General features: G+C 46.1%; 1 protein-coding gene across 1 annotated transcript in view; it reads left to right on the top strand.

Annotated features, from left to right (window-relative positions):
- NRGN (neurogranin) overlaps positions 1–23,381 on the top strand; it is a 45,011-nt gene extending 21,630 nt beyond the window's left edge. The window contains exon 3 of the mRNA XM_081891243.1: positions 22,471–23,381. The gene's annotated coding sequence lies outside the window, so the exon portion shown is untranslated. The remainder of the gene's footprint in view (positions 1–22,470) is intronic.
- Positions 23,382–26,303: the final 2,922 nt, after the last annotated feature.

Here is a 26,303-nt window from a genome sequence, read left to right as displayed (position 1 = left end):
TTTGTAACTGTGGCATTGTCTGTCCAAAAATTCATGATATGTTACGTCCTTCTACTAACTCCCCAGGGTGTCAAAGATGCCAAATTCCAGGGGGATTGAGCAAAAGCTTCCTAATATTTCAGGGGCAATTTTAAAAAGTGCACATCCCATTGATTTCAGCGAAAGATTCAGACAGTCTTCCAGGGGTCCCGTATTATCTTGGGCACTTTTCATTCCAATGACATGAAATTTGCAGTCATTCTATTATTCCCTCTGGACATCAGACCTGCCAATTTTCAGATGGATTGGACAAAGGTTTCCCATTTAATAGGCAATTAAACAAGGAGCAACGGACTCAGTCTAACTGCAGTCAAAACTCAATAGAACTTACCACCAATCTGTCAATTTCATGGCTCTCTCTTCTCTTTCCCCGAGACATTTTGGTGCACAGATAAGTAATGCAAACAATTCAGCCTTCCCCATCCTGGAGCCTTTCAGATGTTATGGACTACCACTCCCAGCAGCCCCAGCAGTATGGCAGTGCTGACTGGGGCTGATGGGTTTTGTAGTCTAAAACATCTGGAGGGCTCTAATACAAGCTCATTCCAAGTGCATGCAAAAAGAAAACAAAATGGAATTTCATTTCCGGGTACAGATAGGTAGCCGTGTTGGTCTGCCATAGTCAAAACAAAACAAAAATTCCTTCCAGTAGCACCTTAAAGACCAACTAAGTTAGTTCTTGGTATGAGCTTTCGTGTGCATGCACACGAAAGCTCATACCAAGAACTAACTTAGTTGGTCTTTAAAGTGCTACTGGAAGGAATTTTTTTCATTTCCGGGCACGTTCTTTTCCATTTATTTCTTCAACACATCCTAAGGACAAAACAAACAGGCTTTGAAAAGCCATGTTGCAATCACTGCATTGTAACCAATACTATCATTGTATCATTTTAATGGCCAAGATAACCATTCATTATTCTACGCAGCAATTTTGCTGTAATTATGATGAATACGCCCACTATGCCTGCCCTGTAGAGAACGAAAATTCATGCTTTCTATTTCTGTTTATGGTCTCCAGAACTGATCCCTGCCCTTTCCCCATTTTCCCACTTAATCACATATAGTGGTACCTTAAGTTTGGTTCTCAAACTTAATCCATTCCAGAAGTCCATTCCAAAATCAAAGCATTCCAAAACCAAGGCACACTTTCCCATAAAAAGTAATGCAAAATGGATTAATCAATTCCCAGACTTTTAAAAACAACCCCTAAAACAGCAATTTAACATGAATTTTGTTGTCTAACAAGACCATTGATCCATAAAATGAAAGCAATAATCAATGCACTGTACTATAAAATAAATAAGACAGTATTGTAGATGATTAAAATTAAAATTATTATTTTTTTCTTACCTGCACTGATGATAGTCATAAGGTTGTGGGGATTTTATCCATTTACACAGTCACACAACCAATCACTCATTAGCTGAACTGGGTTCCACACAGTCACAAAAATCAATTCACCGAAAAAGCCTCAAAAACAAAAATGCAAAATAAATAAAAGTACCAAACGTAATCCATTCCGGAAGTCCGGTTGACTTCCAAAACGTTCGAAAACCAAGGCTCAGCTTCTGATTGGTGCAGGTGCCCCGGAAACACTAGCCGACAGCTGCATCGGACGTTTGGCTTCTGAAAAATGTTCGAAAAATGGAACACTTACTTCCAGGTTTTTCGCATTTGGGAACCAAGGCGTTTGAGAACCAAGGTACCACTGTATTGTTGAAACTGAAGGCAAAGTTGGTTTGATGAGAGCCAGTGTGGTGTAGTGGTTAAGAGCGGTAGTCTCGTAATCTGGGGAACCGGGTTCGCGTCTCCACTCCTCCACATTCAGCTGTGAGGGAGGAAGGGAAAGGAGAATGTTAGCCGCTTTGAGACTCCTGAAGGGGAGTGAAAGGCGGGATATCAAATCCAAACTACTACTACTACTACTACTACTACTACTACTACTCCTACTACTCTTCTTCTTCTTCTTCTTCTTCTTCTTCTTCTTCTTCATAGAAACATGTCAACTTTCACTAAAGCTATGGACTTAGTCTGTTATTTAGTGTTGTAACTACTGAAGCTTTTCGGACACAACACTAAATTACTGTATAGCATCATGTAAACGAGCCTCACACTGCTCAGACACAAAGTGCCTCAGGTCCATCGGTGCCAAATGAATGGTTCACTACCACCAACCACGGCAGGAGTGCATGGTGCTCTCTGCCTGGTGACTGAGATGAAGAAGATGAAGATGAAGATTTGATATTTGAGTTTGGATTTGATATCCTGCTTTATCACTACCCAAAGGAGTCTCCCCACAAGAGGGTGAGCTCCTGCTGCTCTGCCCCAGCTCCTGCCAACCTAGCAGCTTGAAAGCACACCAGTGCAAGTAGATAAATAGGTACCACTGTGGCAGGAAGGTAAACGGAGTTTCCGTGTGCTCTGGTTTCCATCACGGTGTTCTGTTGCACCAGAAGCGGTTTAGTCCTGCTGGCCACATGACCTGGAAAGCTGTCTGTGGACAAACGCCGGATCCCTCGCCCTGAAAAGCAAGATGAGTGCTGCAACCCCTTATTCGCCTTTGAGTGGACTGAACTGTCGAGGGGTCCTTTACCTTTTTACCTTTTACAGGGGAGAGAGGACTTGGGGCTGTACAAAGCACAATGAGACCGAAGCAGAAATAGATTGAGAAAAGCAGGCCACATGACGTATCCAGTACAGCTTGCCCTTTGAGGCTGTCAGATTGAGGACAAGAAGCAAACAATGTGACCAGCTCTGTTCCAGACAAATGAGTTCAATGTGGCACACTTGGCTCTCCTCCCCACCCCCATCTTTATCCTCATAACAAACCTGCCAGGTAGTTAGGCCAAAAGGGACGTGGGTGGCGCTGTGGGTTAAACCACAGAGCCTAGGACTTGCTGCTCAGAAGGTCAGTGGTTCGAATCCCCGCAATGGGGTGAGCTCCCGTTGCTCGGTCCCTGCTCCTGCCAACCTAGCAGTTCGAAAGCATGTCAAAGTGCAAGTAGATAAATAGGTACTGCTTCAGTGGGAAGGTTAATGGTGTTTCCATGCGCTGCTCTAGTTCTCCAGAAGCGGCTTAGTCATGCTGGCCACATGACCCGGAAGCTGTACGCCGGCTCCCTCAGCCAATAAAGCGAGATGAGCGCCGCAACCCCAGAGTCGGTCATGACTGGACCTAATGGTCAGGGGTCTCTTTACCTTTACCTTTACTAGCAACTGTCCCATGGTCACCCTGTGACAGTGGCGTAGTGTCGGTTGCTGGCGCCAAGGGCATGGGTGAGGCAGGAACGCATGTGCCAGGTGGAGGTATGTGTGTAGACCCCAGCCCTTGCTGCCACTGAAGTGACCCCATCACCCTGCCCACCTGCACAGGGATGAGCCTGGCTGGCCGGCGTGGTGGGCAGAGAGCAGCACCAGGCTGGGCCAAATGGGGTCACCTGTGTAGGGGCACCTGGTTTGTGCCCTCTCAAAAAATGCATGCCCGGGGCCACAGCCCTGTCGCCTCCTCACACTACGCCCCTGCCCAGTGAGCTTCATGGCTGAGTGAGGATTTTCACCTGGGTCTCTCTCGGCCAGGTCTAACACTCACACCTGGGGACAGGTGTCCTCTTCCATCCTCAGAGGTTATTAAGCTGCAGTTCTTTTTGGCACCGGCCAGCATGGTCAGTAGCCAAGGATAATGGGAATTGTAGTCCAACAGCATCTGGGGAACCGCAGGTTTCCCATGCCTGCTCTAACCTCTACACCACAGAGGCATTTGTTGGTTCTTCACTGTGGTATTTAATTTATATATGCTGGGATGGCACATCCATTAAAAAGGTAAAGGTAAAGGTACCCCTGCCCGTACGGGCCAGTCTTGACAGACTCTAGGGTTGTGCACTCATCTCACTCTAGAGGCCGGGAGCCGGCGCCGTCCGCAGACGCTTCCAGGTCACATGGCCAGTGTGACATTCCTGCTCTGGCGAGCCTGCACCAGCGCAGCACACGGAAACGCCGTTTACCTTCCCGCTATAAAGCGGTACCTATTTATCTGCTTGCACTTTAAGCGTGCTTTCGAACTGCTAGGTGGGCAGGAGCTGGGACCGAACGACGGGAGCTCACCCCGCTGTGGGGATTCGAACTGCCGACCATAGGATCGGCAAGTCCTAGGCACTGTGGTTTTACCCACAGCGCCACCCGCGTCCCTGGCACATCCATTAAGCAAGTGTATAGTAAAACCTGTTGTTGTTGTTGGTTTTGCTACAGTTCTGTTTTTTGCTTGGTTTATTCCAAGAGCTTTTTAAATAATAATAATAATAATAATAATAATAATAATAATAATAATAATCTTAAAATGCCACATCCCACTTTTCTCTCTCTCGAAAAGAAACTCATAGTGGCTGATAAGAATTAAAATACACCCATTAGAAACAATTTCAAATGCATGCAATACAAACACATTCAAAGGCATCCAATAAAAATGAATTCAGAAAATGCATCAAACCACGAACGCTCTGAAAACAAAACAACAACAGATTTCCAAAAATCAACAAAAACAACAACTTGTAAACAAACACCAAAGAGAGAGCTAGGCAAAGATGGCATCTTGCCGCCTCCAGAAGGGCTAAATATACATTTTATATCATTCATGTATCTGGGTATTTTAAAACCATAAAGCGCTTTGGGTACCTTGGCAGAATCAGCCAGGCGGTGGTTTGGAAAGGAAAATAGCCTTCATAGATACATAACGAGGAAAAGAAAATTTTCCAGCCCTGTGAAAATATTGAAGCAGTTTGTAAGTTGCTTTAGTCACATGGCCCTGAGGAAGCAGAGGGGCATCCATGCTGGATTTATGCAGCCGTATTTTATTCCCTGTTCTAGAGCATCTTCATAACAACCCTGTAAGGTAGGTTCAGCTGAGAGAAGCAGTGAGCAGCCTAAGGTTACCTAGTGAATTTAGTGGCTGGAGGGGATTTGAACACAAGCCTTCTACATGTGACACTCCAGCCACTGAAAAATGGCTTCTATGCACGATTGTGTGCTCTCTGCACTTCAAGTTACCTTCAGGGCAGCTTGGAGGTGGCTAATTGAGTGAGGTATTTTGGGGGGTGAGTGAGGTATTTTTTGATGCTTTCAATTGCTCTCCTTGTGGAGATTCCTCCAGCTCCCTCCTTGTTTTCTTTTTGATGGAAGCTGAAAATATTTCCTTTTTTCTGAGGGTGGGGGTGGATTATTTGGTTTTTCAAATTAAAATTTTACAGAGATATATCGAACATAAATAATGAAAACAAGATTCCAAGAAATCTCCTGGACTTCCATCCTCCCCTTTGTGGATCCTATTAGTTAATCATTTCCATCAACTTGATCTGCCATTCTTCTCTGTTAGGGACTTTCTCTTCTTTCCATCTCTGGGCCATTAACATCCACGCAGCCGTGGTCGCATACATAAATACAGTAGTCTTTTCTTCTCCCTTGGGATTTTGGCACCTAGAATCCCTAAAAGGAAGGCTTCAGGGGTTATTTTAAACCTTTTTGAAGCTGAAAATATTTCCATTTGAACAGGCTCTTAAAGTTTATCACTGCTGCTGCTTTTAATATGTAGGAAAAATAAGACCATCTAGCTCAGCGTTTTCTACACTCACGGGAAGCAGTTCTTCAGGGAGAAGTGAGTTCAATGACTGCTACTTTTAATGCCCATTTGAATTGGAGCTGCTGCTGTTAAATTTTATACCATGAGAGCTTAGAATTAGATGCCGGGCAAATTTTTCAGCTCCCTCCCTCCTTCCCTCCCTCCCTCCTTCCCTCCTTCCTTCCTTCCTTCCTTCCTTGCACTGGACTTGCACTGGGTTCTTGGCACTATTCCTTGACACCCGCCCCCCCATGGCGAGCAAAAAATACTTATGCAAATGCATTCAATTTTCACAATTTATTCCAGGTGCCAATTTGGATCCCCCTCCTGTTTTATTTTATTTTATTTTTTTAAAAAATGTGTCTCTAGAGTATCTTCCCTGTGTAGTCAGACTAGATGATTCTTGACATCCCTTCCTACTCATTTCGGTGGAAAACAGATGCTACGTGCTGTGCAGACTTGCTGGGAAGATTTCTGGCAGAGAAAAATAATTATTTCCCCGCACTCCCTGCCCTCAGCTGAGTTGATGTGTACTTCTAATGCTACTCGCTCCATGTTGGGTGTTGTCAACTCCATAGCAAGCTAGCAACATCGCACAAATTGTCATTATTATGGATAAACGGTAAGGCAGACTCAAGCTTAGTTCTGTCCCTGAAGCAATTATAATGATCATGATTATTAGTAGTAGCATTTATATTAATTAGTTGCTTTATTCATAGAAATGACCTACGGACACAATAGAAATGCTAAAAGCAATTACAGTCGTACCTTGGATCCCGAATGCCTTGCGAATTGAACGTTTTGGTTCCTGAACACCACAATCCCAGAAGTGAGTGTTCTGGTTTGCGAACATTTTTAGGAACCTGAACATCCGTTGCAACCTCTGCGGCTTCCGATTGGCTGCAGGAGCTTCCTGCAGCCAATTGGAAGCAGCTCCTTGGTTTTTGAATGTTTTGGAAGTTGAATGGACTTCCTGAATGGATTCTGTTCAACTTCCAAGGTAAAGGTAAAGGTACCCCTGCCCGTACGGGCCAGTCTTGCCAGACTCTAGGGTTGTGCGCTCATCTCACTCTATAGGCCGGGAGCCAGCGCTGTCCGCAGACACTTCCAGGTCACGTGGCCAGCGTGACGAAGCTGCATCTGGCAAGCCAGCGCAGCACGCGGAACGCCGTTTACCTTCCCGCTGGTAAGCGGTACCTATTTATTTACTTGCACCCGGGGGTGCTTTCGAACTGCTAGGTTGGCAGGCGCTGGGACCGAACGACGGGAGTGCACCCCGCCGCGGGGATTCGAACCACTGACCATGCGATCGGCAAGTCCTAGGTGCTGAGGTTTTATCCACAGCGCCACCCGCGTCCCTAGCAACTTCCAAGGTACCACTGTACAAAGAACAGAATTCATAAAAACCTTTTTAAAAAAAACCCCAAACAAACCTTAAACATCTATGCAAATAAAAGACAGGAGTAGCAGAGGGACTAGCGCCTTTAAAATCCAAATGTGTTTGTGAATTTGGTACTGCCTAGAGCGGCCATTTCCTATCCTTTTTCATTGACAGCTATGAGGCAGGGGGAAATCAATCAGATGCAATTCTCCTGCACTTCTGTACTCAGGCGTGTGTGTGTGTGTGTGTGTGTGTGTGTGTGTGTGTAGAAACACTCACGCCAAACCTCTCTCTGCCATTAGCAACTGTGAATCATGGAAAACTTTTAACCACTGGTATAGAAAAAATCTGCTCCTTTTCCCTTATGGGGTATCCAGGAGCCCGTATAGCGTTCTTAAGTGGGTTCCCTATGGGTAGGAGAAAACAACAGAGGCCAGCCAGAGAATATTGAGAAGCAAAGCAGCTAGTAAGCCTGATCTTTATTCAACTGTTGCAACAGGGTCCTCACTCACCATACGCAGGAGGGAGGAGGAACCCAGAGCAATGGTGTGCAAGCCCTTCTAGAGACTTTTGAAATTGCCCACCTTGTAGCTCAAGACCACCCCCCAAAACATCATACATACATCACAGAAGGAGGCGGTCTACAGCAGAAACCCTGTCTTCCAGGATACCTAACAATGGTCACTGATTGCTTTACCTGGCAGCCTGGCCATTCTTTTGCGATGGTAAATATTTTAATTCCGGAATCCAGGTCACAGTCTCACCCTTTATTGTTGTTTAGTCATTTAGTCGTGTCTGACTCTTTGTGACCCCATGGACCAGAGCACGCCAGGCACTCCTGTCTTCCACTGCCTTCCGCAGTTTGGTTAAACTCATTCTGTAGCTTTGAGAACACTGTCCAACCATCTCGTCCTCTGTCGTCCCCTTCTCCTTGTGCTCTCCATCTTTCCCAACATCAGGGTCTTTTCCAGGGAGTCTTCTCTTCTCATGAGGTGGCCAAAGTATTGGAGCCTCAGCTTCAGGATCTGTCCTTCCAGTGAGCGCTCAGGGCTGATTTCCTTCAGAATGGATACGTTTGATCTTCTTGCAGTCCATGGGACTCTCAAGAGTCTCTTCCAAAACCATAATTCAAAAGCATCAATTCTTCAGCGATCAGCCTTCTTTATGGTCCAGCTCTCACTTTCATACATCACTACTGGGAAAACCATGGCTTTAACTATACAGGCTCACCCTGTTCATACCTGCCCTTAAGACAGGTAAGCAAAAGAAAATGGAGAGGCTTTTCCATTTCTTTCCTTCTTGCAGAGAAATATTTGAGGTCAATTTGGGACAGTCAGAATGGTTTGGGAGAGTCAAAATGACTTCAGGTTTGCTCTGCTGTACTGTTTCAGACACGTGGTTAATGTAATTATGTATGTGTTTGCCTTGTACATTTATGAACCTTTATTTTATATTTGGGACCTTAGAATTCTTATAACACCACCCACTGGCTAACCTAGCTCTGCCTTAGAGAAATGCAAACCCCTGGCCTTTGTTTAGGCAGCACCCCCTGGGCACAATTGTGTGGGGTTTTGAGTGTTCACCCCGGCGGTTGTGGGAAGCAACTGAGCAAGGAGAGGAAAATGTGCTTACACATTAGGAGCAATTTGTTTGGAATGGTTATTAGCTCAGCAAGACGCCACTTTTCTCCCACCCACCACCCTGAGAAAGCTCTGCTGGCGCACCAGCCGAGAGGGGCAATTAGCAGACCAGAAGATGCCACTTTTAAAATCTGGGATCCCTCGAGCATGCAGTTGCGTCAAGACAAATAAGTTGCATCTGCTTCAGCCAAGAATTAAGTTGCATTCCGTTGCCCCCTTTGGGATTGTGTTCTGCAAAAGGACGGTTTAGAACAGTCCAAATCTAGCCCAGGCAACCTGTGTGTAATAAACCATCAATCTGTCTGCTCCAATCTCTACTTTCCACTTTTCTCTGATAAATAAATCACAACACTGTCTGTTAAATCCACCCCCACACTCCTGCACTTCTCCTCAGTAGAGAAAGTCGCATTTTAAATAACTAAACATACCTTTCAACCTTGGAAATAATTATGCAGATTTGATTAATTCCCTTTGAGACGAATAAATGAAATTAACTAGCTCATTGTTGTCAACACCATACTGTTTTCTGCGTATAAATGGGTTTGGGATCTCAAAAAAAGAGAGCTTTTTTAATTCCTAAAAAAACTAATTTAACTTTTAAAGTTACAATTACATGCCGGGAAGAGACAACATGGAGTAGTTGTCTAGCTTGTCTTATGTATTATTATGAATATTAGAATTTATTATTGTGCCATCAATGCGTGTGGCAGTTCACAAAGTATAAGAAGTCAGGTCCCTGCACCCAAGGAGCTTCCAAACTACATTTCAAATACAGTGGTACCTCTGGTTACGAACTTAATTCGTTCCAGAGGTCTGTTCTTAACCTGAAACCATTCTTAACCTGAGGTGCCACTTTAGCTAATAGGGTCTCCCGCTGCTGCCACTGCGTGATTTCTGTTTTCATCCTGGGGCAAAGTTCTTAACCTGAGGTACTACTTCCGGGTTAGCGGAGTCTGTAACCCGAAGTGTTAGTAACCCGAGGTACCACTGTATAGGGGAAATGATAGAGGAAGGGGAAAGGCAGCAAATTCAGCTGATGTCAAAGGGGCTTAGTTCCAGATAGACATGTACAGAAGTCTTCCCTAACAGGGTGCTCGCCAGAAGATTGAACTACAACTCCCACCAGCCCCTGCCACCCTGTAGTATGCTAGCTGGGACTGATGGGACTTATAGTCCAAAAGATCTGGAGGGCACCAGCTTGCAGAAGGCTTATTTTAGCTATGGATTTCTAGCCTGCAGATGCAGTGCTGGGCACCTGGTTTAGACACCCTTCCAAACCAGGGTGGGGAACCTTAATGTGTCCAAGGGCCACATTGCTTCATGGCCAACTATCAGGCTTCAGGGACTCTGCTTCCTCCTCCGCTTTGGCTGTAGATAAGCAGAACAAAGTGAAAGGAGTCTCTTACCAGTTAGAAATTTTAATGACCACAGCAAGAGAACAAAGAATCCATTCCTCGGAATGAAGGTGCTCCCAATTAAGGTTTCCACCCACTTCCTCCCTAGTCACCCACTTCATTTCTATGCCTTGCAACCTGATCTTGCAACCACTGTGCGTTCTGTGCTGCCACCTTATCCGCTGTTTTTGACCTTGGGCTGAGAGGTAGGACACTTGCCAGCGACAGAGTCTGTTAACTCTCTCTCCCCCAGTTCTTCTCCTCCTAGCTGTTCCCCGTCCAGAATTTCCCAGCTTCTGCCTTCTGAACTATGCCCCTCTGCAAACCACTGTTCCAAACCTATACTACAATGGTACCTCAGGTTAAGAAATTAATTTGTTCTGGAGGTCCGTTCTTAACCTGAAACTGTTCTTAACCTGAGGTACCACTTTAGCTAATGGGGCCTCCTGCCACCGGAGCACGATTTCTGTTCTCATCCTGAAGGAAAGTTCTTAACCCGAGGTAATATTTCTGGGTTAGTGGAGTCTGTAACCTGAAGCGTCTGTAACCCAAGGTACCACTGTACTTCCTTGCTCCTGGGGAGATTCAGGATCTTGATCAGGAGCAGGGGGAGGCTCCCACCATTCCTCCTCAACGCAGCCTTCCTCAGCACAGTCCCTGACCCCAACCTTCTGGTGGCCACAACCATCTGGTGGGGGCAGATTCAAAGGGAGCAGAGCAATTGGTGAAACGGGACGCTGTGACGGAAACCAGAGCACATGGAAACACCATTTACCTTCCCACCACAGCAATACCTGTTTATCTACTTGCACTGGTGTGCTTTTGAACTGCTAGGTTGGCAGGAGCTGGCACAAAGCAAAGGGAGCTCATCCTGTCACGGGGATTCGAACCGCGACCTTCTGATCAGCAAGCCCAAGAGGCTCAGTGGTTTAGACCACAACCCCACCCGCATCCAATAATCATAATGATATTAATTTATTTGTACCCCGCTCAGCTGACTGGTTGCCCCAGCCACTCTGGGCAGCTTCCAACACACACACACACACGATAAAACATATATATATATATATATATATATATATATATATATATATATGATAAAACATTAAACTTTAAACAAAAACTTTGTTATATATGGTAGTCTTCAGATAAGTTTGTAGAGTTCTCCTTGGCTCAGGGGTTGCATAACTCCACACCCTCTAACATTTCTCCAATGAAAATAGGGGCATCCTAAGGGGAAGTGGGACATTATGGGATCAAATTAGGAACCTGGACAGCTTTTCTAAATCCGGGATTATCCCTGGAAAATAGGGACGCTTGGAGGGCAATAGCCTTTCCCTGTTCAGGATCTCTAACAACTGGCATTCAGAGCCATACCCCCAAGCTGTGTGAGGTATGCAGGGATATAAAAGTAGCCCCCTGTGATGTTTTAAACACACTTATCATATACTGGAAGGACTAGAGGCACAATTGCATGTGGAAAGATTTATTGTGTCTTCAAAAGGTCCTTGGATCCGTGGAATTAAGAACACTCTTTTAGGACATCTGAATTTGCCCTCTTCATTCCAGGCGCACAGTTTTCCCCCTGCACAAATAGACTTGCAATCCTATTCTGCAGCATGATTTCATTAGCCCAATCCATCTGGGGATATCGTTGGCATATGCAAAGCTTATATGCTTTCCCCCGAAAGCATTTGCAGACCAAATGTACAGGTTTGCGGGGGAGGAAAGACGTTAGAAGGGAAATGGAATTTGGCCTTCTGACAAATTAAGATAGTATTTGATGTAAAAAAGCAACGTGGTCTGTTTCCTTTCATCTTTTCTTTTTAAAATTTAAATGAAAACCCTAAAGCCATATTTGCTGATGAGTTGTTGCATGTATGCTGTGGAGTGCAAGTCAGATGGATGGGGCGTGTCTGACGCTTGTCATATGGGGACTGCAAATATTGATGTGAATTATTGACCAGTGAATCTCAGCCTGTTGCCGTGAGGGGGGAGGGACGGAAGAGAGAGTGACTGGGCCAGCTTCTAAGTAATGCCAAATAGTTTTTATCACCCAATTGTGGTCCATGGAGCAATGATGGTCTTTGAGCCCCACTCAACAGCTGTGGATATCTGTACTTAGCTCTGCGTTTGATTAATTTTTTTTACTGATGACGGAGATGGAGGCTGTTTTGACTGGGGCAGAATTAGGGTTGGGTGAATCTGTCAATTTTGGCTTCTTATTTTTCTAGTCCCCAGTTTGCCCCATTTCACATCATTTTACCATTTTTTTATAAGAAGTGTACATGAAAATTTGCATGTGTTTTCATACATGTTTCCCTTCATGCCCACAGTTTTTGCAAGTATTTTCGCCCAATGTATATGTTTTTGCAAGAACCCCCCCTCCAAATTTTGTACATGTTTGTACATTGTGTACATCTTCAAGGTTTTTCTATTGACATAGGAAACCCTGAACAGCTGAAGATCAGAATACTTGGCAGACTGATTGCCTTAAGAACAGTGGGAGCTGTTTTATACCTGTAATGAATCCAACCATTCGTCCATCTAGCTCAGTATCGCCTACTCTGACTGACAGTGGCTCTCCAGGTTTTCTCTCCTTTTTTTGCAATTTAATCTTTATTGCTTTTAAATATTGAATCCATTCACCACAAAAAACCCAAAGAAAAAACAAATCACATCAAATACACACAAAACATATGTTACATATAAAATAAAGTTCTTCCCTACGTTGAGACTTCCGTCATCCACAGTATGGTTCCTTTGTTTCCCTGTTGACTGCATATTGTAGGACCTTTAACTTATCATATATTATCTATAATCTTTGTAGCATATCACACTGCAGAAGTTAATCAAAGCATGTCAAAGATTTCATATGTGATCAATGTTCTTTTAACTATATATCCCATTCTTTGTTAAACTTTTGGTTTGCCTGGTTCCTCATTTCTCCTGTCATATTTGCCAATTCTACATAGTCAAATAATTTCGCCTGCCACTCCATTTTAGTGGGTATTTTGACTCCCTTCCACCATTTGGTTGTCAGCATTCTCGTGGCAGTGGTTACATACATGGATATCTTCCTCAGTTCGGCTCTCCAGGTTTTCAGACAGTATTCTCCCCCAGCCTTACCCGCTGATGTTGGGGGTTGACCCTGGGGACACTTCCCCATTGGGGAATACCCTGCTGGTCATGTCATGGTTGGCAGATCACCATCTAGTGACAACAAGGAACAGCACCTTTTCCATAGCTCCACCAAGCCTCTGGACCACCCTCCCCCATGTGATTCGAGAGGCATCAACTAGGACATGTCTTAATTTGTTCAGGTGTCCTAACCATTAAGCTTTGGGTTGCACTGCTCAATATTTTGTTGCAGGATCTTTATCCTAAAATTTTGTAGACTGTATCTATTTTTACTGACAAGTAGGCAAATGGTGGGACGCGGGTGGCGCTGTGGGTCAAACCACAGAACCTAGGACTTGCTGGTCAGAAGGTTGTCGGTTTGAATCCCTGCGACGGGGTGAGCTCCCGTTGCTCAGTCCTAGCTCCTGCCAACCTAGCAGTTCAAAAGCACAAGTAGATAAATAGGTACCACTCCAGTGGGAAGGTAAACGGCGTTTCTGTGCACTGCTCTGGTTCATCAGAAGCAGCTTAGTCATGCTGGCCACATGACCCGGAAGCTGTACACCGGCTCCCTCGGCCAATAAAGCGAGATGAGTGCCGCAACCCCAGAGACGGTCACAACTGGACCTAATGGTCAGGGGTCCCTTTACCTTTTTAGGCAAATGGCTCCTGCCAACCTAGCAGTTCAAAAGCATGTCCTGTTTTCATTTTAAATGTGTTTATTTCAACTGGGCCTGATTCCTTATGTGTGTATGCATGCACTAGAAATCCAAAACAATCATTGAACCCTGCATGGTTTCCTCCATTTCTGCTTGAAAACAAGGAAAGAACCAGTTCCGCTTTTCACGATGACTCTGGTTTGTTTTTCCTTTCTCTTTCTTTTCTGCAAACTTCCCACATGTAGAACCAGCAAAGAGTCACAACTGTATGTCCTAGTTTTTAACGTGGCAGGCAGCAATCCTACACGCTGGTAGTTCGCATGGAAACAAGGACTTAACGCCTCAGTGGAGATGAAGGAGCTGGATTTGAATTTGATTTCTTCCTTAGCAACACCAGGCTGAATGCCTCACATCAGCGCATGCTATTTTTAAAACCTGGCAGGAAAAAGGTATAGAAAAGTGGAGTAAATCAAGGGCGGATGCCGTTTGAGACTCTCGGGACTCTCGTGCCCACCGGTGCCTTGCCATGCAAGAAAAGATGAGTGTGTTTTATCGCTCACAAACACATGGTCACTAAGGCTGCAAAATAAAATTTTTAAAATAAACTTTCCTGAGAAGAAGCCCCAGCCAAATCCAAACTTAAGAAATTTTAAAAGAAGGCAGGAGACAGACATAAGCCAGCTCTCCTTTCAGCAATTAGGCTAAACAGTCGGCGTGGGCGATATCTTCCAGTGGAGCCTCGATGCTCAACTCCAGGTTTCTAATTGAGATATTTATTAAACGATTCTAAAGGAAAGGGAGTGACAGAAGAAGAAGAAGAAGAAGAAGAAGAAGAAGAAGAAGAAGAAGAAGAAGAAGAAGAAGAAGAAGAAGAAGAAGCCAGTGTGGTGTAGTGGTTAAGAGCGGTAGTCTCGTAATCTGAGGAACCAGGTTCGCGTCTCCGCTCCTCCACATGCAGCTGCTGGGTGACCTTGGGCCAGTCACACTTCTCTGAAGTCTCTCAGCCCCACTCACCTCACAGAGTGTTTGTTGTGGGGGAGGAAGGGAAAGGAGAATGTTAGCCGCTTTGAGACTCCTTAAAGGGAGTGAAAGGCGGGATATCAAATCCAAACCCTTCTTCTTCAAATCCAAAGAAGAAGAATGTGGCTTAAATAATCTTTACACATCCTGTGGATTCCAAAATCAGTTTTAGGAGGGCTGGAATAGGATAGGATAGGATAGGATAGGATAGGATAGGAGTTGGAAGGGCCCCTGAGGGTTATCTAATGCAACCCGCTGCAATTCCAGCGATTCCCCTTTTTTGGAGGACAGAACTGCGTATGCTGCATGGATTGGATTGTTCATCCTCCCTACACTAGCCTGGAGGTAGGGATTGGCAAATACAGTCATACCTCGGAAGTTGAATGGAATCCGTTCTGGAAGTCCATCCAACTCCCAGAACCATTAAAAAACCAAGGTGTGGTTTCCTGCAGCCAATCAGAAGCCACAGAAGTCGTGCCGGACATCTAACTTTAAAAAATCTTGAAAACCAGAATACTTACTTCTGGTTTTTGATCATTCAGGAGCCAAAACGTTCGGCAACTAAGCCATTCGAGATCCAAGGAACGACTATACGGTGGCACCCCAGTTTTCGAACGTCTCAGAAGTCAAACGTTTTGGTTTTCGGAAGTAGAATGTGCCATGCAGCTTCCGTATTGAGTTTTCCATAAGTATTTGCTTCCGGAAATGCATGCTTCGGGTTTCGGAAGTTGAATGGTCTTCTGGAGCAGATTATGTTTGAAAACCGAGGTTCCACTGTAAAGTCATACATCGTGTTGTGTTAGGTTCATGTTGCATCTTTTTGGCTTGTGAACGTGGCAACCCCGGAAGTGTATACTTCTGGTTTTCACTGCGCACGCATGCGCAGAAGCGTTCTGTGCTCTCTGCGCATGTGCAGAAGCGTTCTGCGCGCTTCCGCATACGCAGAAGCGCTCTATCACGCTCCGCGCCTGCGCAGAAGTGCTGCTCTAGTTGCGGACTTTTCGGGGTGCGAACGGCACTCCAGAATAGATTGTGTCCGCAACTAGAGGTGCCACTGTATGGCAATTTTGGTTTCTCTCAGTTTCTCATTTTCCAGTCTCAAGTTCAGTTCTGCACATTTTTGCATCATTCTGTGAGTTAGTTTTTTTAAAAGAAATTGTTAAAATTCATTGTCATTTTGTTGTGAATTTCTCCTATCATTATTGTCAGAGCTGCCTCTAGGTCCCAGCTCACAGAGGACCAACGCTAGTCAGTAATAATGTACAAAAGTCTTTATTGAAGTTCAGTTTCCATTTACAAGCCGCAGCGTGCAGCTCTACGTCTAGAACCTAGACCGGCGAAGCTCCGTCTGAGTCTCCACCCCCTGTACACCAGTTTAAGACTCTAGCCTTACTCCACCTCTTCCGTTGCTCTTTCCTCCTCTGGGTCCTTCTGCCCCCCGGGGTCTCCTCCTTTCTGGACTCTTCTGACGCTGACCCCCCTGACTCTTGTCCCTCCTTTTGGCGGGCTTTAGGACCTGGCTCCCTATCCGGGCTCCCTGCTGTGTCGCTCGCCTGTACATTTGAACTTGGCGCGCGCGCCCAGCCTCCAACTTTCCTCTTGACCGTTTCCGCGCTCTCCGATGGAGGCGTGGTCAATCCTGACTCATCTCCTCCCGCTGGTGGTGAGCAGCCTGATCCCGATACCTGGGACTCCTCCCCCCCACTGCGCTCTGGCGGGGAAGCTGGTCCTGATTTCCAACTGCTGCTCTCTGAGTCCCCTCTGGCCCCTTCTTCCTGGGGTGTCCCCCTAGGCACCCCCCTTGCTCTGACCATGGGCGCCACCTTCTGTGAATCTTCCGATTCGCTGGAAAGACTCAGGGACCTCGGACCACTGTCATCGCTTACGCTCCCTTCGGATTCCTCCCCCTAAAGCCACTTAAGTTACAACAGGGACTTCCGAAGCTCCTGGAGCATTAAAGGGTGGTAAGGGGCTTCTTAGGGACGCGGGTGGTGCTGTGGGTTAAACCACAGAGCCTAGGACTTGCCGATCAGAAGGTTGGCGGTTTGAATCCCCATGACAGGGTGAGCTCCCATTGCTTGGTCCCTGCTCCTGCCAACCTAGCAGTTCGAAAGCACATCAAAGTGCAAGTAGATAAATAGGTACCGCTCCGGCAGGAAGGTAAACGGCGTTTCTGTGCGCTGCTCTGGTTCACCAGAAGCGGCTTAGTCATGCTGGCCACATGACCCGGAAGCTGTACGCTGGCTCCCTCGGCCAATAAAGCGGGATGGGCACTGCAACCCCAGAGTCGGCCACGACTGGACCTAATGGTCAGGGGTCCCTTTACCTTTACTTTTAAGGGGCTTCTTGCCTGCTGCTTGGCCACATGCCCAGAACATGAGAGGGGGCTGCAGGAAAGATCACTCTAGCTGTCCCATTGCCATTCTTGCCCAACTTACAGAAGGCAAATATCTGCAATAGGGACTTTTTGTACCTGTGGAGGCTTTTACACCCCTGGAAAATGAGGGTTCTAAATTGCACAGAGAGCTTTCATTGATGACTCCTTGCTGCAGAAATTGATATTCCACAAGCTGGAGGGTGGCAAAAAAATGAAGCACCAGTGAGCTCATTTCCACTGCCTCTTCATGTGTTTAATTAACACTTAGACATGAACGCACAACGAGGACTATAGTGAATAAAACACTTGTGGGAAATGGACTTTGTTTTGTATTTTATACCAAACGGTTCCTCTCTCTCTATATTAAATATCAGGCTCTGCAAATGCATCAACAAACATAAAACAAGATAAGAATTCCCCAAGCGTGCAATAAGATTAAAATATTGAGGGTTGTATCTAAATGTGACATTCAGTTAAAGTCCCTTAGGGTATCCTTGTTCTTCTGGAAAAAAACATGTTGTGCCTGCGGAACATGGCTGTGCTAGACAATGTTTACATGGGTTTTGCAAGAGATTGCTGAGTCTGTGGCAAAATGTCCAAACTTCCCTTTTGACCCACGCTTGCTAGACACAGCTCCGGCCTTTAAAGCTCCGTGTCTGAGCACTCCCCCCCCTGCCCCACTGCTTTGCCCCGGAAAACTCATGCTGAATTTGGTTCCCCACAGATTGCTGTTTGCTCCGATTCAGCAGCAAAGAGCAGGTTTTTCTGGGGAAAGCACCGGGGTGAAAAAAACACATCACCCGTTGACTATCATGTGAGCCCTTGCACTAGCAGAAAGGGAACACTAGACACAAGCCTATGTTTTAAAAGATAAGCAATGCTAGCTCACCTTTCAAGCATCAGTGCAGTTATAGGCTGCCATTATGGGATAGTTTTGTAGCAGCCCTGTTTGGAATACAAACCCCCAGAATAGGATGTGGATCCCACAGATTGTTACAGGATTGAGAGGACATTGCAGCAAATTCACTGCGAGCTCATTAAACAAAGGCAGCAATGATTAATGTTAAGTGTTGTTTACAATGATCGTGATTGGAGTTGATGCTTCTCCCTAGCAAAAAGCATTACAGAAAACAACAAAGATGTGGAACTGGCAAACAGGACTGATCTAGAAGCAACCTGAGCCTTACAGACTCCCAAATGCAACTGTACTAAATGAAATGGGAAGAGACAGAAGTGGGTGGAAGTCTCCTCCTCCCCAACACTGTAATATTTAGTGGTATTCAGTGGCGTAGCGTGGGGGGTGCAGGGGGGCCGGCTGCACCGGGCGCAACATCTGAGGGTTAGGGTTAGAGGGTGCAAATCCACGGGTTAGGGGGCGCAAATCCACGGGTTAGGGGGTGCAAATTACTTGCCTTGCCCCGGGTGCTGACAACCCACGCTACGCCACTGGTGGTATTCCATAGCTGCCCACCTGCACATTATTGCAATTAGATAATATTCTAGACAACAGTCACTCATTCCTCTTGCTGGGTTCTGTAGGATGCATGACAGCTGAGAAATTTGAAAACTAAAATATCTTTTAGTGTTGCAGCTTCTACACTTAGGAACCCCCTGACCATTAACACCAGGCAGGTTTGGGGTGCCTGCTTCAAACATTTTTTTTAATACACAATATCCTATACAGACATGTAGGTGTTGGTGTGTTTTAATCTCTTGTACTGTTATTTTTAATTATTTTTGAATTGTTGTAACCTGCCCATGGAACCTTGGGAGTGAAAAAAATGTTTTAAAAATTTTAAAAATGTTTCTAATGGTTTTTAGCTGTTTTTAATGGATGAGTTTAATATTTCTTGTGAACTGCTTTGAGGTTTTACCACAATCCAGTAGCATATACATAAATGAATAAATAAAACACATTTGCCAGTTCCCCTTTGGGACATCTCTGCATTTGCAGTAGGGAGACAGTCCTGCAGCCTATAGAGCCTAGGCAACCACCGTTCTAAGTCATTTTGCTTTACTTCTGTACAAAAAGCAGCTATTAGGTTTAAATAATGGCAATGGTAATGATGAAACGACGATGAGAGACAGTTGGAGATGGAAGGCAGCGCTGTGCACCAGAGAGGGTGTTCAAATTAATAAAAAGAACAACCCCGAGGTTCATTGAAGCCTGACACATGTTTATCGGAGGCTGCAGAAAGTAGGTTCCCTGCAAAGGAGGCAAATTTTGTGTAGCTCTGACACACCTTGCGAGATTTCACAGAGGTAAGCAGGGACTTGCCTGTAGCAGCCCCATCCTAGGAACATCGAAAAAGCTGCCTTATACTAATTCAGTACAGTCTCTATACTAATTGATAGTGGCTCTCCAGAGTGGTTTATTATTATTATTATTATTATTATTATTATTATTATTATTATTATTATCAGTATATACCATTTTTTGGGTGGACCTCACAAAACAGTTTACATAAGATTACAGCAAAGAGCAACTTTTTTAAAAAAAAGTTATAATAAAATGGAAAAGAGAAATGTTTGTTCAGAAAAAGCTGTTTCTGCTTCTTCTCCAATCCCCGCAGGGCAAGATGGTCCTTCAGATGCCCCTGTGATGGGCACCTGGGACATTCAGCCAGCATGGCAGATGTTCAACCGCAGAGTTAGGGCCCCTCCCGAAGACAAATGACTTGAGGATAGAACTATAAATGGCAATTGGCTATGATGCCCATATGGCAGAACTTTCATGTTCCCAGATAAATTCTGCTGAAAACCGATTGAATTGCTGCTGGGGTTGGTGGTGCCCCACAGGGATGGTGGGTGGAGCTATGGTCTAAACCACTTGAGCCTCTTGGGCTTGCCAATCAGAAGGTTGGTGGTTCGAATCCCCACGATGGGGTGAGCTTCCGTTGTTGTGTACCAGCTCCTGCCAACCTAGCAGTTCAAAAGCACGCCAGTGCAAGCAGATAAATAGGTACTGTTGTGGCGGAAAGGTAAACGACATTTCTATGTGCTCTGGCTTCCGTCATGGTGTCCCATTGTGCCAGAAGCAGTTTAGTCATGCTGGCCACATGACCCAGAAAGCTGTCTGTGGACAAACGCCAGCTCCCTTGGCCTGAAAGCAAGATGAGCTCCGCAACCCCATAGCCGCCTTTGACTGGACTTAACCGTCCAGGGGTCCTATCCTGAACTTTCTTGGAGGCATCTACTGAGCTGTGTGGCTTGGGGGGAGAACAGCTAGATGCCAAGCAAGATGGACTTTTGATCTGATCCAGGCATCCCTAAACTCGGTCCTCCAGCTGTTTTGGGACTACAGTTCCCATCATCCCTGACCACTGGCCCTTTTAGCTAGGGATGATGGGAGTTGTAGTCCCCAAACAGCTGGAGGGCTGAGTTTGGGGATGCCTGATCTGATCCAACAAGCTTCTTCTCACGGGACCTGCAGTCCTGTAGATGCTGTTGAGTTGAGAGCGCCCATCAGCCAGGATGACCAGCAGTCAAGGTATGGTGGTAGGGGTAGGTCAGCAATGACATGATGAGACACAGAGCCCCCCTCCCATCCTTTTGAATGTACAATCACACCTCGGGTTGAAGTTGCTTCAGGTTGAGTGTTTTCGTGTTGCGCTCCACGGCGACCTGGAAGTAATGGAACGTGTTACTTCCGGGTTTCGCCACTCGCGCATGCGCAGATGGTCAAAATGACGTCACACGCATGTGCAGAAGTGGCGAATTGCGACCTGCGCACACACAGATGCGAGTCGCTTTCACTTCAGGATGCGAACGGGGCTCTGGAACACAGGTACCACTGTACTAGCAATGCGCATCTCAGTAAAGCTACAGAAGCAGAGAAAGGAACTTGGTGCCTAAAATGTCAGCTTGTCTCCTGTTTTGAGACACAGGTGCCAGGTTTTGCAGGTGGCACCAAGGCAGCAGTGCAACACCCATCAGTAGACCAGGGGAATGATTCACACCTCCCTGAGGATGAGAAAGGTGCCACGGCTTTGTACAGTATCAAGGCAATGTGAAAAACAAGAGCCACAGAACCAGAGAGAGAGAGGGAGAGAGAGAGAGAGAGAGAGAGAGAGAGAGGAGTTATCAGCAGCCATCTGGCAGAAAATAGCAGGAGCCAGTGTTGCTCGCCACCCACACACCCTCTGCAAGAACTGTTTTCAAGTCAGATCCAAAGCCCTCGTCTCCTACACTTCCTCATCCGAATGGAGACGGCGAGTTCTCCGAATGCCTCCTTGGGCTTCCTGAGTGCCCCACTGCTTTCCTGCCTCTTTCCTAAGCCCGCTGTGCTTTCCAAACAACGCCCAGAACACCAGCTTCCTTTCCACCAGGGATCCGGCACAGCCAGTCCAGGCCTTGGATCATCATCGCAGCATTCATTCGAAGCGGGAGGGGGAGATTCCCGATGGCTCACAAAAGGGAGGAGATGCTTGAGTTGCTTGCAGGTTATTAGCTTGCATCCACGTGAGCTGAGTCCCACTTGAGTGCCCCGGCCTGCCCAATCCAGTATACCTGAAGGAGCGTCTCCACCCCCATCATTTAGCCCAGACACTGAGGTCCAGCTCTGAGGGCCTTCTGGTGGTTCTCTCCCTGCGAGAGGTGAGGTTATGGGGAACCGGGCAGAGGGCCTTCTCAGTAGTGGCGTCTGCCCTGTGGAACGCCCTCTCATCAGATGTCAAAGAAATAAACAACTATCTGACTTTTAGAAGACATCTGAAGGCAGTCCTGTTTAGGGAAGCTTTTAATGTTTGATGTTTTATTGTGTTTTTAATATTCTATTGGGAGCCACCCAGCAGTGGCGTAGCGTGGGTTGTCAGCACCCGGGGCAAGGCAAGTAATTTGCACCCCCTAACCCGTGGATTTGCGCCCCCTAACCCCCAGATGTTGCGCCCGGTGCGGCCGGTCCCCCTGCACCCCCCACGCTACTCCACTGCCACCCAGAGTGGCTGGGGAAACCAAGCCAGATGGGTGGAGTATAAATAATAAATTATTATTATTGTTGTTGTTATTTATTTACCACTGAGATTTCAGAAATGTTTATTTAAAGGAGAATAAGGGCAAATTCTAACTCATCGGTGGTTCCACTTTGGAAACAAACCCCTGCAATTTGGAGCTCCGAAACCTACCAAGAAATCTGGAGGGGAGGTTTGGAAGCAGTCGCTCCACAGGTCAGGAAGGAAGCTGTTGATGCAGGTCTGCGAATGCCAGACTCAATATGTCTCTTTCTGTTTACAGTGGCTAAGAAGAAATGGAATGGCACAGAAGCATCCAAGCTGGTTTCCCATTGGTCCTCTCAACAGCACCCTTTCACTTCCAGAAGAACAATCATCACCCCATTGAGTCTGATCACAGAAGAGATGCAATGCTCTCCTGAACCGCCTTTCTTTTTAGAGCCGCTATCCCTATTCTTTCTGTTAAAAAATAATAATATCATATTGGCACTCCTTGCTTCCTCCTTTGCACGCTGTCTCTAACCCCTCCCTGTGTACATATCAGTTGTTCTTCAATTCCCCCCACCCAAATTATATACACGTATATCACACCCACACCTGTGCAATATAGGACGGAGCTTTCTTTTGCAGCGCTCATAACCTGTAAGCTTGCCTCTCCACCTCTCAGTTTTTGGGGGGCCTCCAGGCATTCGCTACTCAGTCCTGTATTCTAAGCAGTCTGAGCAGAGGCAAAGAGGCTATTCTTCCTATAGCTTGGCCTTTAAGCCTTTTCCATCACTGGCCAGAGTCTGGAGACAAGGCAGTGGAGCTACAAGTGGTATGATAGTGGCTTGCTCTACAGCACACAAGCATGTATTTTGTCCCACTGTAATATCTGGCTCGATGGGGCATAATATTGGCTGCTGTTTTTAATTAGATCCTTACTGCATACAACAACACCATACACACATAAAATAAAACCACATTAACATCGCCTGTGGCTGTGATTGTGAACGCAATGATTTTCTTATATCTCCATTCGCCCATCTTTCATCTTACCAATTAAATAACATTTTAAAAATAATGGAGAAGGAAATGCATGTTGATGATGTTACGGGTGCCATGTGGAGATGGGTTAACCTGTCAATTTTGGTTTCTCTCAGTTTCTCGTTTATCCAGTCCACCACATTTCTGCATCAGTTTTGGAATTCCTTATTTTAAAAAAGATTCTCCTGAAAATTCATCAGAACTTTAGCCTAATGTACAAATTTTTATATGCATTTTTGCCTAACAGACAAGTGTTTGCAGTCAGTTCCCCCTCATATAATGCACGTATGGTGCTATTTTCACTAATATATGCCTTTGTCTGCCTAGTTTCCCCAATATATATATTTTTGTATACTTCATTTGTTTGGAGAACTACGTCACAAAATTCAGAGAAGGGCATGCTTCAAAAAATAGCTGTGCTTCAGTTCATATATTTTTCCTCATCCCTAACACCAACTCACATGTGCCCATCCCAGCTCTGTGTCCCCACCCCAGACCCCTGTCCCAACACACAGAAAAATTGCAGCATCATTCCTTGCCTGCTGAACTTGCGCCAGGCGGAAATCTGTACATAATGTTACTTGTGCAAGGAAGGTCCATTCAAACTATCTCCCCACGACTGAGGCTGCAATCCTGTGCTCACATACCAGGGAGTAAGTACCATTGAACTTAATGGGGCTTGCTTCTGAGTACCGTAACTATGCATAGGATTGCAATAAGGTGTTTTGTCTGACCTCATTACAGGCGGCATCAAGTTTGGAAAAACACATCAAAATCCTGCAAAGCTGTTTCTGAAACCTCTCTCTCATACTACCTTTCACACTTTAAAATATCTCCAGCTAGAAAGGAAACACCCTTTTCCTTGGTCAGCCCAGAGAGGTGTTCCCATAAAGCCGTTTCTTGCATGTTGCATGCTGATTTATTCTTTTGCATCCGACAGTTTTAGAAATTCTTTTTGAGGCGTTGCGCAACCCAGCTCCATTTTTAATCAGTCTAGCCTTTGTTGAACGTTCCTGTTCAGTTATGGTTTGAAGGTTGAAATATTAATTCTGTTGGTGTCCTCAATTCTTGTCATGGTGTGGTGAGCCCTTTTTAAATGAACTTATACAGTAGCTGTAGGACAGCCATTGGTTCCCTTTTATTCTTTGGGCCAGTAGATCATGGTGAGTGCTAAGTTGCTCCCAGTTATTAGCCTTCAGGTTCTTCATTTGCACAGACCCAATCTGATAGTCAGTGTGTTTCATTCCCCCCCCCCCCACCATGCAAGCTGCTTGTTGTGGCTGCCCTAACCTCCTAGCCCCAAGTTCTGTAGGGCTGGCCCTACCATTGTACAGAGTGAGGCAGTGACTTCAGGGGGCAGGTGCTGGGGTGCAGCTGTGGCTCCTGAGCTCCTCCTCCCAGCCATCGCCCTCTGATGGAAGCTAGGACTGCATACACTGCCTCAAGTGTGATGGAGAATGTTGTCTCACCACCATTGCTGAGGCAAGATTCATGTACCAGTCCAGTTGGTTTGGGGAAGAGGGGCACCATTCCTGTCTTCAGGCTGCAAACTATACAGTGGTACCTTGGTTCCTGAATGGCTTAGTCATCGAACAAATCAGCTCCCGAACGCCGCAAACCCGGAAGTAAGTGTTCCAGTTTGTGAATGTTTTTCGGAAGCCGAACATCTGACGAGGCTTACGTGGCTACCGATTGAGTGCAGGAAGCTCTTGCAGCCAATCGGAAGCCGTGCCTTGGTTTTTTAATGGTTTTGGGAGCCGAATGGACTCCCAGAATGGATTAAGTTTGAGAACCAAGGTACCACTGTAATGGTCCGGCCCTATAGTTTTGGGATCAACTGTGTAGTCAGGTTAAATCGTTTTGCCTTCCGCATTTGCTATTAACTCACCCTTGCAATTAAGCACTAGCCCAGAAGCCATCAGCAACCATGAAAGACTTGCAGCTGGTAGAGGAGGAACGGAGTGTTCCATCCGTCCTTTGCAGCCAGGGTAGGAAGGCAGGGTAAAGGAAGGGAAGAGCACTCCACAGGGCAGGCATTGGTGGGCACCTGCACGAACCCACTAGGGGCCCCCTGTCGTTTTCTGGTGTTTCTCCCTCCTCTTCCTCATCCTGGAACTGTCTGTTCACCTGCTCTCTTTGAGCCTGCAAACCAGAGCAAGAAGACAAGAACAGCCTCTCCCCATGCTGTTCTTCAGGGCATTGTGTCAATTGGGCCCAGAGGGAGAGAGCAAGTGAGAGAAGAGGAAGCCACTCATTGTACCTTGTCACAAGAGCATAAGAAGGCTTTGCTGGATCAGGCATCTTACAGTGCCCCCACCCCCGATGCCTATGGGTAGCTCAAAAGCAGGACCTGAATGCAATAGCACACCACTTCTGTCCCTCCAATGCTAGCCCACAGCAGGCTAGTAAATATTTTTGCAGACAACCACTTCTTATTATTGTTGTTATTATTTGCAAGGCTGTATTAAGCCGATTCCCCCTTCCCCCAATTGGCTCCCCTGACTCATTAACCCAATTCCCTCATTCTTGTTTTCTTCCTCAAACCTCCAGGTTTATGCTCTCTATAGAGCACGAAGAACGGTCCAAGTTCTCTAACAGGCTGGCAGGTTAGGAAGAAGATGTGATCCTGGCTTTTTACGCTTTCTTCTTCCCTCGCTTCTTACAGGGCTCAGAGCAGGCAGGAAAAGGGCTGAGGGGGTGGGGAAGAAGGCCATGGGATAAGCAGAAGAGCAAACTCAAGCAGTGACTGTCTTCTCTGCTTTGAATTTGCTGGGCTTTTAGGAAGATTCTCTAGGTAGCAAGGAGGACTGTACACCACCCAACCATTCCAAGAAATGTTCAAAAGGCCTCGATAGCATGCAGGAATTTCCCCCCTGCTTATTCAGCTACATTTTACACCATCCTACACTGTTGTTCCATCTGCCTTGTGAACACCCCACATTTCCTCGGCCTCTCTGCACCGTGCCCCACTTTGTAAGTCCTCTCTCTCTCTCTCTCTCTCTCTCTCTCTCTCTCTCTCTCTCTCTCTCTCTCTCTCTCTCTCTCTCCATCCATCCAGTTTAGGCAGGAGCTGGTGCAGCTGTCTTTCTA

Source organism: Podarcis melisellensis (genome assembly GCF_964234715.1).
Source record: "Podarcis melisellensis genome assembly, chromosome: 15".
Lineage (NCBI taxonomy): Eukaryota > Metazoa > Chordata > Lepidosauria > Squamata > Lacertidae > Podarcis > Podarcis melisellensis.
Note: the sequence above shows the minus strand (reverse complement) of the source record. Positions and strands in the feature narration are given on the sequence as shown.